Below are 15746 nucleotides of genomic sequence, written 5' to 3'. Positions count from 1 at the left end.
TGGCTTGTGGCAGAGAGCCCAGAATAGATACTTGGATACTTTTGTAACAATTCAAGATAAGCAGAATAGATCCAATGAATTTAGTTCACGTGTGCCTCTAAAGCGGTACAAGCTCTTTGCAGCCCCGGGTGCAAGCTGTACCCCCTGCCAGGACAAACTTACATCTATCCAATGAAAACAGCAGCACTCCGGTATTATTGAGAAAAGTGAAGAACTTTACTTAAAATGCCTTAGGCAACATTTCGGGCTACAATTCAAGATAAGCAGGTCTCTTGGGAGAACTTAGACAAAGGGCAATCACCTTCATTAGCAAAACTGTAATAACACATAAAAACCACAGAAATGTGTTCAAAGCTGCCAAATTTAGTGAAATGAACATGGTAATTAGGGGGTGAGGCCAGACAAATAGGCGTGTTAGTTACGATGCCTCTCTGTATGTTCCACCTTTAGTACCATTGCCTACTCCTGATCCCTCCCCCAGATTTTCCTGCCTCTCCCCGTGGCTATTATTTCCCAATACACAACCCCCCAGACTGTCCTCCCTGCAGCCCATTTTTCCCCAATCAACAAAACCCCAGACTTGGTTTTCACTGGCTTTGTTTTTCCAAAAAGACCATTGGTCCCAATCACCAAAACCTCCTCCATACTGGTTTCATCCGGTAAATTCCATTACACAGACCTTACTGGGCTTTGTTTCTAGTCACCAGACTCAGCCTCTTATATGCTTTTGTTACAATTCAAGATAAGCACATCTCTTGGGAGAACTTAGACTCACATCTTATAGGGCAATCACCTTCATTAGCAAAACTGTAACACAAAAACCACAGAAATGTGTTCAAACTTTCATAATGTCCCAAATTTTGTAAAATGAACATGGTAATTAGGGGGTGTGGCTAGACAAATGGGCGTAGTCAAAAATTTGCAGCAAATCTTTTTGTCTCTCTTTTTATTTCCAATATATTGGGCGGTATGTACAGTATTAGTTCTCCCTTCTTAGCGTATTTTCAGCTGTTTCAAACAAAAATTCCAGACATGTAGAGGGTTATTTATCAAGTCCGAATTTATCTCAATATTTTCTGCTACAAACTCCGAAAAAATCCGTTCTGGTTTTTTACGCTTATTTATTATTACATTTTCCTGAAAATTTGCTTTGCGGGAAAAAAAAAATCAGATTTTCAGGTTTTTTTCAGTTTTTTCACCCGAAAACTCTGATTTTTGCCCGAAGAATCTGAAAACTTCGGGTATTGCACTAAACCCAGCGCACATCAGAAAATCATTGGGACTTCTCCCATTGACTTATATACAACCACGACAAGTCTAAGATGCCGGATTTTCTGATTCAGACTTTTCCATCTTTGGGGTTTAATCAATTCTGAAAAATTCAAAATGTTTTTGTGATTTTTGCATTAGGAGTTTAAAACACCCCTGTTCTTTTCTCATTTGTATCTCATGCTGGTTTTGTTGTGCCAGTCCCATCATTTCTTTGCTTATCAATGTTGCTCTGTGGAGTTAGAAGAATCCTCCTGAAGGACATTGTAGATTTTGTGCTTTCAGAGCATATCATTATCATCATCATCGCTGAAGGGCATTACCCCAGGGTCGGCTTCTCCGAACCTCATGAAATGTGTTCAATTCTGGGGATATGGATCCTTAGAGGTATCATTTGAGTTTGTGAGTGATGGTAGAGGTCAGTGTTATAATTTAAGGAACACAATGCCTTCTTTGCTTTCCTTCGGCTCTGAGAGGGAACGCTCAAAGTCTTTGGGGTCTCCGTGGCTGTGGTGCTGGAAGCGGAGGCTGTATAGGAATGCCATTAAATGAAGCAAACACACTATTCCAAAAATGGCAACAATAAGAACTGTCTGGAGTTCCCAAGGCCTGGGCTCAACAGCGACTTCCACTGGAGCGTAAGTCATATTCTTCTTGGCCAAGTGATGAGTAACTGAGAAGCTCATGCTGATGGTTTTTAATCTCTCACAGACATTCTGGTATCCAACGTTGCTTCGTCCTTCTGTAGAATCTTCCGCAGTAAATGTTACTACTGTGAAAATTCTCACCCCTAATTTTTCTGCTGCTTGGACCTAGGGAAAAAAATGATTAAATTCAATTGTTTACGTCGGATGAATTCATCAGTAATATCACAATTCAGAAAAAACATCCCAGAAGTATATAGAAACTAGTGATGTTTTGTGCCAGCCCGGAACCCACCCGAGTTAATGGAGGGATAATTTGGAGCATTTTGTTCCCTGGCCACATCCAAATTGCTCTCAGTGCCAGTGCTGACGGCCAGAAAACTGCCAGTTGGAGGCTTAAAGGGGTGGTTCACCTTTATGTTAACTTTTAGCATGATATAGAATGGTTTGTTCTAAGCAACTTTTCAATTGGTCTTCATTATTTATTTATTTTTTTAAAGTTTCTTCTTCTCACTCTGTCCAGCCTTCAAAAGGGGGTCACTGACCCCGTCTAAAAACAAATGTTCTGTAAGGCTACACATTTATTGTTATTGCTGCTTTTTATTACTCATCTTTCTATTCAGGCCTCTCCTAATCATATTCCAGTCTCTTATTCAAATCAACGCATGGTTGCTAGGGTAACTTGGATCCTAGCAACCAGATTACTGATATTACAAACTGGAGAGCTGCTGAATAAAAAGCTAAATAGCTCAAAAACCACAAAAAATTAAAAATGAAAACAAATTGCAAATTGTCTCAGAATATCACTCTCTATGTCATAATAAAGTTAACAACCCCTTTAACTATGGACCTTACCTCTTCCCACAACACTTACCCCAAACCAAGGGGTTTGCTGCCTCTATACTTATGCCAAATTTGCAATTGTGGATCTAGACATATATGAATTATGCCATCATTAGGAGTGAATGTTCCGGGTAAAATATTCTTTAGGGCTTTAGTTCCCCTTTAACATTACATTTAGAAGTATACACAAACAGTGCATTCATTTCAATATGATTAGGCTGACTTATCTCTTCTGCTGATTATCCTTGAGATATTAAAATTCTGCAGCTATTTTGGGGAAAAGCAAATTGTGCCTGCAGTGAATCTGGGGGGTTTTGTACTATGCGAGGAATGTTCTCTCACTACTGGTTTCTTAGAATCACAAAGAGCTAATTACAACTGGCAGCACTGCTGAGATAATCGTGTGCTGTTTGGGTTTCGACTGTTTTTTTTTTTAGTCTGTGCTAAGTTAAAAATGGGAATTTTGTTTCAATCAAACTGGGGTAGAAACGTAGGGGTGAGTTTTTCAACATAATATTCCATCTTGGGAAAAATAAATCTGGATGACAGTTGCAATAAGTATCTGGGATTAGCGATTTAGAGGTTCAGCCACTGAGCTCAAACGCCCAATTGAGCACAATGGTACTTGACTGCTCAGAGCCTTATTGTGTGCTCTCAAACAAACAGTCCTTCATCATCTTAGCTCCTGACAGTAGGAAAAATTGATTTAATAAACTTTCATAGCAAAGGTGTTTTGATATATATATATATATATTTATTTACTGTGGTTATATAGCTGGGAAGACTAACAGGAAGGTATATTTCTCCAGTGTCGGACTGGCCCACTGGGATACCAGAAAAACTCCCGGTGGGCCCAGGTGTCAGTGGGCCTCTTGCTTCTAAACATTTGGCCTATTTCATGGTCATTATCTATTTCTTTATGGGAACAAAGAGGCTTAATAATGGAAGAATAGAGTATAGTATGTAGAGAAAAGAGACTAGGAGAATAAAGAGGTTGGGTGAGGAGAGGAGGTATAATAGTTTGCAAAGTGGGCCCTCAGCCTAAGGTTTTCTGGTGGGCCCCTGGCATCCCAGTCCGACACTGTATCTCTCCCTAAATGCTCTATGAGACAAGGCAAATGTGTATGAATACCAGGGGGCTGAATTCACAGAGGCTGGAAAAGCCTATACAGGTGTTGGGATTGATGAGCCATCACCTGTGGAAACGGAAGCAGTAAGTGAAGGAAGGAAGCTAAAAGAACATATTAAATATATGTAATTGCCCTCGATTAATTTACTCTAATAGTGGCTGAGGCACTATACAGGTTTCCTACATATATGTAGGCGTGTAAAGGTTTTTCTGTGCCGCAGGGATTTAGTTTAGTTTTTCCCAGAGTGGATCTGTCTTTCACTTTGAATAAAAGGCATTACCATTTCTACCACTTGAGCTGTCAGCTGCCATCAACCCTCTGAATTATAACTCCCACGTTATGACGGTGTAACACTGACATACATTTCAGTTGCTTTCTCTGTATTTGAATAGAAGCTTTTCAAAAATTTCCCCTTGTTTTATATGTCTATTATAATTATTGTACAGTAGAAGCCCCATTTTACGTTTTCCAGGGGACCAGAAAAAATGGGTGTAAAATCCAGGAAAATGTAAAATCAAGGAAATGTATTATGCATACTTACAAAACAATAACAAAACAACAATGTAAAATGAGGGAAAACTTAAAATCAGGGGATGTAAAATTCTAGGGCCTACCTGGTTCCAACGCCCATTGCTACATTTAAATATTAGAGGGCTATATATGTAGGACTAATGTCCAGCCAGAAAGTTATATTGTGTAGAAGTAGAATTGTAGAGTACAATGGTTGGTCTACAATTCCCAGCATCCCCTGCTGTATACTGGTGATTAGATCTCAACACCACCTGGAGAATATCCAGAGAATGTCTAGTCTTTTTCATGCTTGGTCTAATCCAGGGATCCCCAATCTTTTTGTTCTGTGAGCCACATTCAGACATTATAAAAAGAGTTGGAGAGCAACAGAAGCATTAAAAAGGTGCCTGTTGGGGAACAACAGGGCCGCCATTAGAAATCATGGGACCCCGTACAACAACATTTTCGAGACCCACCCTGGTGCCAAGCCCCGCCCCAGACCCAGCCCACTCCACATCACAGTTAAAAGACCACACATCAGGGCTAAAAAAGTAACCCCTCACACACAAAAGTTATAAAAAGCTATTGATGGTCAGGGACCCCTTATAAGTTAAAAAAAATAAAAATTTAAAAAAGCATTGGTGCCAGGGCCCCCCTTACAAGTTAAAAAAAATTGGGGCCACAAAAAAATATTTAAAAAAAAAAACATTGGTGGCAGAGGCCTATAGAGAAAAAACCCCACAAATTGGTGTTCAGTAGAATTGAACTCATGGCTTCAGGACTTCAACTTCTCCTCCTTTCGTGACTTCGGGTCTTTCCGCCGCTTCAGGACTTCAATTTCGGCTGTTTTCGTGACTTTGGGTCTTTTCGCTGCTTCGGGACTTCAGCTTCAGCTGTTTTCGTAACTTTGTGACTTTCGGGTCTTTTTGCCACTTTGGGACTTCGGCTGTTTTCATGACTTCGGGTCTTTTCGCCGCTTCGTGACTTTGGCTGTTTTCATGACTTCGGGACTTCGGCTGTTTTCATGACTTCGGGTCTTTTCGCCGTTTCGGGACTTCGGCTGTTTTCGTGACTTCAGGTCTTTTCGCCTCTTCGGGGCTTCGGCTGTTTTCGTGACTTTGGGTCTTTTTGCCGCTTCCGAACTTCGGGTGTTTTCATGACATCGGGTCTTTTCACCACTTCGGCTTCGGCTGTTTTCGGGACTTTGGCTTTGGCTGTTTTCGTGACTTTGGGTCTTTTTGCCGCTTCGGGGCTTTGGATGTTTTTGTGACTTCGGGTCTTTTTGCCGCTTTGGGGCTTTGGCTGTACGGCACTTCCATATTTTCAGCTGTTCGGAATCAAAAATGGCCGCAAATCTACAGGGCGCTCGGATGGGGGGCCCGGCTCTTTCAAAACTGCAGCATGCCGGGCCCCCCTTCATGTCCGAGACACTTGTCCCTCCTGTCCCCCCCTGATGGCGGCCCTGGCAACATGTTGCTCACGAGCCACTGGTTGGGGATCACTGGACTCTAATCTATTCCTCGCTGTCTTACAAATAAATACATATATTTTTTTAAATCATGAAAATATACATCTTTCTTATCATTTATCAGATTGTTACCTGTGAGCTTTTCAGGAAGAAAGGTCTGGGTTATTTGAGGGATGAAGAGACATTCTCCTTCATTGCCAGCACCTGGGTTTATCCAGGCTTTGTCTGTATACAGAAAGACTTCGTGGGGAAAAAAAAAGAAAGGAGGAGGAAAATTCTTGATTGTGGTTGCTTTGGAAACGCACCTCACCTCAGAGATATGCTGCATAGGGAGAAAAAAAACATGAAAAACAATATAAAGCGGCTGTTTATATCAGACGCCAGAATCCCGCAAACTCAGCGCCCACAGTACTTCTGTATAATAAAGATTTTCTGCTTCACTTAAACTGTAAAAAAAAAAGTATTTATTGTTTTCTTTCATCGACTGAAAAGTCGAGTTCATATAAAAGAGCAAAATATGACTGTATATGATATATGATAAAGAATGGCGTGTGTGAACCGAATCCAACCTTAATTTGCATGATTTGCATTTGAAAAACAATTATATCATCTGTGAAAAAAGTCAATATTTTCAAGTCATCTTGGCGTTCAAGTGAAAGGAATCCAAACACTGAGGATTTGTCCATGATTTGGCTCTATTTGGTGTTTATTCCAGTATAATATCACATTTTTGGTCTTCGGTGAGGTAATGTGGGCAGACTCCACCCACCGACATGTTGTTGGCTGTGAGGTATAGTTTGTACTTCCTGGATGTGACTGGCATGGAGGGGTTATCTGGGCGTGCACCTGACTGACTGATAAGCAACAATTTAGACTCTGGTTCAGAGGTTCCATGTTGAACTGGGGATTCACTTCACCTTTCCTTTGACCAGACGTATAAAAGTGGACCTGTCACCCAGACATAAAAAGCTGTATCATAAAAGTTCTTTTCAAATTAAACATGAAATCCAATTTCTGTTTTTTATTAAAGCATTCATAGTTGTAAACTCATTTAAAAATTTCAGCTGTCAATCAAATATTGTCTGCCCCTCCTCTATGCCTTAGGCAGACAATTACTTTCACTTTCCATTCAGCACTTCCTAGATGTCACTGCTCTCCCCACATTCACATTCCCCCATTCTCTTAACCATTTAATTGTGTAGCCAGGGCATGGGGATGGACATCAGGTCCCACATTCTGGTGCACAAACAAGATTGGGACCCCAGAGAATATTTTTAAAAAAACATTGGTGGCAGGAGCCTATAGAGTATTAAAATAATACATTGGTGGCCACTGGCCAGGGGATTAAAAAAAAAACACACACATTGGTGTTAAGTAGAATTGAACTTGTGGCTTCAGGACTTCAACTTCTATCGCGACTTTGGGTCTTCGCCGCTTCAGGACGTCAATTTCAGCTGTTTTCATGACTTTGGGTCTTTTCGCCGCTTCAGGACTTCAACTTCGGCTGTTTTCGTGACTTTGGGTCTTTTTGCTGCTTCAGGACTTCAATTTTGGCTGTTTTCGTGACTTTAGGTCTTTTTGCTGCTTCAGGACTTCAACTTCCGCTGTTTTCGTGACTTTCGGTCTTTTTCCTGCTTCAGGACTTCAATTTCGGCTATTTTCGTGACTTCGGGTCTTTTTTTGCCCCTTCAGGACTTCAATTTTGGCAGTTTTCGTGACTTTGGATCTTTTCACCGCTTCAGGACTTTGGCTATTTTCGTGACTTTGGGTCTTTTCGCCTCTTCGGCTGTTTGGCTTTTCTGCACTTCCGCAAGATTTTTATATAGGTAAAGTGTTGTATTTACAGGGGGGTTCTTAGTGCTATTTTAAACTGCAAAGTAAAAAATTTATAAGGGGAATTCTGAGAAATTGACCCTATATAATAGTGATGTGCGGCTCCAGATTTTTAGGGCTCGCACCCGACCGTAACCCACCCTCATTCAATCCGCACCCAGTCCGACCCAGCTCGGCTCCTCCATTTGAAGACCCGTGCCCAACGCACCCTGCAGTGATGTCACAAAAGGGGCGGGGCGCACGCACATCTATAAATGCTGTGATTGTGCAACTGTTTTTATTCTTTCCTGTCACATAATCGGTTTGTATAATGGATTTCATAGTAATGTCTGATTTGTACTGTTAACTGTTCACTCTGAGAATATCTTGTGAATATTTAAATAAACTTTTATTATTAATGTGTGATGTTCTGATATAAAGGAGCTCTAACCTGGCAAATGAGACATTCTACAGACCAATTATAGATTTAGGAATCAATTAATGCTTTGGATGTATTTCTGAGAAGCTTCTTGCAAACTTTCCACCATTTTCTGGATAATTTGTCCCTGACCGGTCACCTATATGTAATTAAGGGGCACTCCATTTGCCCAGGTGCAGTAACCCATAACAACTACCAAGAAGATTCATTTTAATGGGTGTCCATGTTTATTGTTTATTTAGATTGTTAAAACATGCTATTACATCAAGTTTAACCTTTCGCTGTATCCAATAGCATCACTAGCACAATCGGTCAAGGACAGCGTAGATCCGCGCCTTTATTCCGCCTGAGGCGGCCTTCCGTTGTCGCCCCGACCCCTCCTCACGGCACTCACATTTTCTGCGCAGGAGGGGGTCGGAGCAATGCACGATGCTAGTGCAATTGCGTTCTCTGCACTAGAAGAGCCGAATTTCCGGGTTGAAAACCGGAAATTCGGCTCTTAGTTACCAGGAGCGGCATTTTTGCCGCCCCTTGTAACCAGGGGGACGCTGCCGCCCGAGGCGAGTGTCTCAACTCGCCTCATTGGTGGAGCGCCCCTGGTCAAGGAGTTCTGCTGCTTTGAAGCCATTGAGGAGGAGCTTAACTTTGGGGTCAGGTGTGTGTCTGGGCATAACTAGAGGTGGCTGGGGAATATCAGAATATAGCAGTGCAAATAGTGTTGTAACTAGAGTGAGCAAGGCCCCTTGCAAAACAAATCTTCAGAGGGGCCCGGCGCACTCCGGTCCCCATACTTCCGCCCACTTCCCATCCTGCCTCCACTCTACCCACATCCTGCCTCTGCCCCACCCACTCAACACCCTGACCCCACCCACTCCCGCCTGACCTGTGTCCCTCTTTCTCACTGCAGGTAAGAGAACAGCTGGGGAGGATGGGAAAGAGGCTGGAAAGATTTGAGAAAGGTTTCAATTTTTTTCCTAACTAGAAGAACATCAGAGCATTCTTTTTCTTTCTCCTGACAACTTCCTTGACTACTTGGTGGTCAGACTGGTGGGAAAATGACCAGCAGGTGGTGCTGTTGTAACAAAATAAATAATGAATGGAAATTGCAAAATTTTACATTCACTTATTTTTAAGGTTTACTTATCCTTTAATCCATAGAGCTGCCTCATACAGCATGCTGGGCTTTAGAACTGACCCTAAGGGGCAGATTTAAGTTAACTTTAAGGATTTTGTAGAGAGTGAGATTCTGAGACAATTTGCAATTGATTTTTTATTATTATTAACCTGGTTGCTAGGGTACAAATTACCCTTCCATGCATTGATTTGAATAAGAGACTGGAAAATGAATAGAAGAGGAGTAATAAAAAGTAGCAATAACAATACATTTGAAGCTTTACAGAGCACTTGTTTTTTTAGATGGGGTCAGTGACCCCTATTTGAAAAAAGGCAAATAATTTTTTTTAAAAAAAACTATACAAAAAGGAAAAATTGATCAACGCACATTCCCTAGTCCCCCGTTTCACAAATTAATTTAGTAACTAAGCGAATGCATGTATTTTGCAAAACAGGATTTTTAGTTACAAAATTATGATCATAAAATTGATAAGCCACCATAGCACAACAAGGTAAACCCTTTATGGAGGTCCTAACTGTTACCTCTGGTCAAGATTTTTCTGGGTTAGCACCTCCCTGTACAGGGTTGGACTGGGGGGGCTTGGGGCCCACCGGGGCTATTGCCCTAGGGCCCCCCTCCGGCCCCTGCTGCTGCTCTAGCGTGCCGCATCGTGCTAGTGCGCATGCGTGCAGTGCCGTGTTTGCGTGCACGCCCGTGGCGCTGCGTTTGTGCGCATGCGCAGATCTTTTATTCTACCGCGACCCCTGACAAAGTGGGGTCTCGCCGCCCCACTAAGTAGCAGATCTGGGCCCACAAGAGCCCGGGGCCCACTGGGTTTTTTCCCGGTGTCCCGCCGGCCCAGTCCGACACTGTCCCTGTATAACTGTATATCTCAGGGTCAGTGTCTCCGGACCAAGGCATCAGCTCTTATGCAGAGATATGTTGGCTAAAATAAATACACGGACACTGAACTGGGAATTTTTTTTATCTGAATACATTTTATTTAATATATAGAGTGATGTAGTAAATATGTTTACTCGATAAACCCACAAAAGATGCAATAATATTAATTATTTTAATAGTGTGGTTAGGGTGTGCTTCCTATAGTTCTGTCTGGCCTGGGCCTATGATCCTCTCCATACATATACATCTGGAGTCAGGGTTTTCGCAGGTCCCAACCAGCCCCCACAGTCCTTGGTTTTGCTCCCCCTGCTGTAATGCCACAGGCTATGAGTTCCAGTCACTAGCATATGGCATATATTTCTACTGGAATGCGCACGGTTTATAAAAAGGAACAAGATGAAGTAACAGGGTTTAAAAGTTTCCAGCTAACCTCATTACACATCTGATGCCTGTCACTCGGAGTAAAAGTCATTCAAAGGGCAAGAATTGACGTCATGGAAAGTGCTGGTGATTTACACGGTCTGGGAACCATAACTCACCATGCAAATATTTTCTTATCCTTGAATTTTATCTCACAATGTCAGTCTACTCCTTCACCGGGATGTTGAATTTGCTGTACATTGGGCACATCTCATCATAAAGTAGTGAAACTGACATTTCAAATGTACTCATAATATATTCTAAATCTATATATCTTTATTTTTATCTATCTATCTATCTATCTATCCCTCTATCTATCCAGGGTTGGACTGGGCCGGCAGGACACCAGGAAAAACCCTGGTGGGCCAGACCCCCCCCCAATGGGCTTCCCTCCCCAAAATGAAATGCATCCGGCGGTTGCACATGCGGGGCCCCGGAAGTTTTGAACCCGCTGGGCCCCTAATGGTCCAGTCCAACTCTGTATCTATCTATCTATCCCTCTAGCAATCTATCTATTTATCTATCTATGTATCTATCATCTTTCTATCTATCATCTATCTATCTATCTCATCTTCTATCTATCTATATCTATCTATTATCTATCTATCTATCTATCTATCTATCTATCCCTCTAGCAATCTATCTATTTATATATCTATGTATCTATCATCTATCTATCTATCTATCTATCTATCTATCCCTCTAGCAATCTATCTATTTATCTATCTATGTATCTATCATCTATCTATCTATCTATCTATCTATCTATCTATCTATTTATCTATCTATGTATCTATCATCTATCTATCTATCTATCTATCTATCTATCTATCTATTTATCTATCTATCTATCTATCTGTATATATGTCTGTCTGTCTGTCTGTCTGTCTGTCTGTCTGTCTGTCTGTCTGTCTATCTATCTATCTATCTATCTATCCCCTCTAGCAATCTATCTATTTATCTATCTATGTATCTATCATCTTTCTATCTATCTATCTATCTATCTATCTATCTATCTATCTATCTATCTATCTATCTATCTGTATATATGTCTGTCTGTCTGTCTGTCTGTCTATCATCTGTATCTATCTATCTATCTATCTATCTATCTATCTATCTATCTATCTATCTATCTATCTATCTATCTCATCTATCTATCTGTATATATGTCTGTCTGTCTGTCTGTCTGTCTGTCTGTCTGTCTGTCTGTCTATCTATCTATCTATCTATCTATCTATCTATCTATCTATCTGTATATATGTCTGTCTGTCTGTCTGTCTGTCTGTCTGTCTGTCTGTCTATCTATCTATCTATCTATCCCCTCTAGCAATCTATCTATTTATCTATCTATGTATCTATCATCTTTCTATCTATCTATCTATCTATCTGTATATATGTCTGTCTGTCTATCTATCTATCTATCTATCTATCTATGTATCTATCATCTATCTATCTATCTATCTATCTATCTATCTAATCTTCTATCTATCTATCTATCTATCTATTTATCTATCTATGTATCTATCATCTATCTATCTATCTATCTATCTATCTATCTATCTATCTATCTATCATCACTTATCCTGTGAAATCCAGAACTGTGGAATCTAAAGTGCTGGCAACTGGGGATTGCTGGGGACCTGGGGTTTTCCAGATATGGAAAATTGTAATCTCTAAATCTGCTACAAAAATAATTTAATCAATGAATAAACCCAATAGGTTGGTTTTGCTTTCAACAAGGATCAATTATATCTTAGTTGGGATCAAGGAAAGGGTACTGTTTTATTATTACAGAAAATCAGAAAATCATTTTAATAAAAAAACAAATCTGAAAGGGGGACCAGGCCACGTTTTGCAAATTGCCAAAGTATGTAAAGCAAGAATTAGGGAAAAACTTATGTTACATATGCAAAAATGTACTTTACATAAGACACTTACATAACTTATGTATCAAGCAATGACAGGGCAGATAGGTGGGTAGGGTTTAATTTAGGCAAGCTCCACTGACCCCCCCCCATTCACCCCCCCCGGGCATGTACCTTCCTCTGCTAGTGGCCACAATCAGGGCTGGGCAGGAGGTCAGGTGTGGTCTTCAGGAGGGGAGAGGGTCTGAGTCAGCAGGACACACCCCCTGCCTGAAAACCCTGGCCAGTCCCAAAGGGTTTTTTCTGTGTCCCACTAGCCCAGAATGACACTGTTTACAGGTGGTATATGTAATAGCACTTTCTAGATAAGTGAGATAGATCTAGCTAGAAAGCACAGTCTGTGCTCTAACATGGATTGACAACTGGAAGTTGCTCTTCCATAGGCTTTGCTGGCCTAGATGATGTAACTACATTAGTATAGAGGAATTTAGTCTACAGTCTTCTCCTTGATCCACATTTCTTTCCTTCTATTGTGTACACATGGGCTTCTGTAGCAGACTTCCTGTTTTCAGCATAAACCTCCAGGGCACAGGCTTGAGCATGCTCAGTTTGCTCCTCTCCCCCTCCCATCTCCCCTCTCCCCCTCCCCAGGACCAGATTTACATAGCAGACACCCCTAGGCCCGCTGCCGTTCATCAACCCTGTTCAGTCCCCTTCATTTGGGCACATGAACAAATTTTCATCATTAGGTCGAGAGTACTGGTGATTGGTGCATGGGAAATTTAAAAAACAATTGTATCTTATGATCAGCCCTAGAGCTTCCAAACCAATGCAGGTGTGGTTGGGCTTCATGCCGCCCCCTAAAATCCTCCCTCCCTAAGCCCGGGCCTTGGTGGCCTTTCCACAAATCCGGGCCTGTTGTTAAGCCCAGAGCTAAGAGTGAGCAGAAAGGGACTAAGGCAGGAAATGATGTCACACCGAGTTAATACGGCAGCTGCTATCCTGAAAACAACAGAGAGAGTTTCTAGAGTTGTTTACTCAGGTATGGTAAAGTATTCTGTATAATAAATATAGTGTTATAGCTTGTACTATTGTGGCTAATCTATTGGCAATAAACTGCTTCAGTAGCTTTCCTTCTCCTTTAAGCCACTAAAAATATTTTCCATGTTCAGAAACAGATGAAAATGGTTTCGCAACAAAAAGCAACCTTTCACACACACTCGTATCATAATGTCAAAAAGTCTGTGCAAAACATTGATTTTGGTAAACTTGTCAGGCCTCCTGGGGATGCTTCCCTTAGAATATAATGGTTAGGCCCACCTTCAGGCAAGCAAGCGGGGTAGGTAGAAAATGGGAGTGTAGGTGCACAGATGAACTAATAGCAAATAATGGGATAATAACTAATAAAAAGTTATTGAGATTATAAAAAAAATGGTACTTTATTATTGTAAAGACAAAGGAGCTGACATTCTGCCCCACAAGCTTTTAGGTTATAAATATCATTCCCAGCTCTATTTGGGCCTTGTGTCAGTGTCTCAGCGAATAAATGGCCCTGCGCTGCAGCTGGTGTAGATAAATCCTGCACACTTGCCCTTTACTGGAACATGTACAGACTCACTGATTTTTATATGTTTTGCAGCAGGGAAACACAGCATTGCCTTCACTTATAGGGTCATCTACCCCCTATTTTCCTTGGACATCTATCATACAGGGCTGCTAACAGGCCGACATTTGCATTTTATCCCTTAAAGGTGTTATTCACCTTTGAGTTAAAGTTTAGTATGATGTAGAGAGTGATATTCTGAGACCATTTGCAATTGGTTTTCCTTTTTTATTATTTATGGTTTTTGAGTTATTTAGCATTTTATTCAGCAGCTCTCCAGTTTGCAGGTCCAGCAATCTGGTTTCCAGGGTCCAAATTACCGTAGCAACCATGCACTGATTTGAATAAGAGACTGGAATATGAATCAAAGAGGCCTGAATAGCAAGGTGAGTAATTAAAAGTAGCAATAACAATACATTTGTAGCCTTACAGAGTATTTGTTTTTAGATGGGGTCTTTGACCCCCCGTTTGAAAGCTGGAAGTCAGAAGAAAAAGGCTAATAATTAAAAAACTACACAAAATAAACAATGAAGACCAATTGAAAAGTGACTTAGAATATGCCATTCTATAACATACTAAAAGTTAGTTTGAAGGTGAACCACTTTTTTTTTTTTTTATAGATGACTTTCTTGATTTTAAGAATGAACTCTTTCTGGAAGCAGGCCAGGCTGACACACCACTAAAAAGACTAATTTTGGATAATCATTAAACACAGTTAAAAAAAATACATATATAGGTTCATTATTAACCTTGCGGGCACAAGTACAGGAGCACTAAGGGGAACAAGAGCACCTAATACTAACGCAGTGGGAGCTGTATTAGTGAAGGGACCCGCAGGTCTGTGCGCATCCATCGCCTGTAGGAATTTGCACATACACAATGCAGCATGCACAGTACAAAACAATATCACAATGCTGCATTCTTTGCACTTTGAATGCTTCACTTGGGTTCACTAATTAACCCTATTATCTTGGTGGGTGATTTCTGGACTATTTTGGACCCCTTTTGATTTCCAACATTTAGTAAAGGTGTTATATTAGCCATTTAGCCGTAAACAATTCCAAGAATATGTAAGGCAGGAACTAATGATGTGCGGGCCGGCCCGAGACCCGTGGGACCTGTGGGTCTGGCGGGTTCGGGCAGACCTTGCACACTCCTTTTCAGATCACGGGTTGAGCTCTTCTGACTGCTCTCCCTGCCCGCGACCTTCCAAATGCCGGCCTCCGACTTCTGGGTTGAGCTTTTATAGATGCGCATCTCTAGCACCGCCCCTTTAGTGATATCATCGACGGGTTGGGTCGACGCGGGTCTATTAAAAGAACCTGGAAGTCGCGCGGGTGATGGGAGGGCGTTTGGCGGGCGGGAGCGGGTCTGGAAAAGCCTGACCCACACATCAATAGCAGGAACCCATGAGACCAGGCTAGATGATTTTCAAAGCAGGCTTCTAGACAGCGTTGGACTGACCCACCTAGATACCAGGAACATTCCTGGTGGGCACAGCTGGGACCTCCTGCTGACACAACTTTTTGGCCTTTTATGACTATCCCAATGCCATTCCCCTTTTATGTACGAGAACAAAGAGGAGAAATGGAGGGAAGCACAGATAACATATAAAGTAGTGATGTTGAGTTTCCCTTGATCCGCCCCCTCCCAATACGAACCTGGCCCAGCCTTCTCCTTCTCCTCTATTGATAGACCCGCGCCTGCATCGCAGTGATGTCATACC

The sequence above is a fragment of the Xenopus laevis genome, chromosome 3L (assembly GCF_017654675.1).
Source record: "Xenopus laevis strain J_2021 chromosome 3L, Xenopus_laevis_v10.1, whole genome shotgun sequence".
Taxonomy (NCBI): Eukaryota; Metazoa; Chordata; class Amphibia; order Anura; family Pipidae; genus Xenopus; species Xenopus laevis.
The sequence above is the reverse complement of the archived record's forward strand: the minus strand, read 5'-3'. Positions refer to the sequence as shown.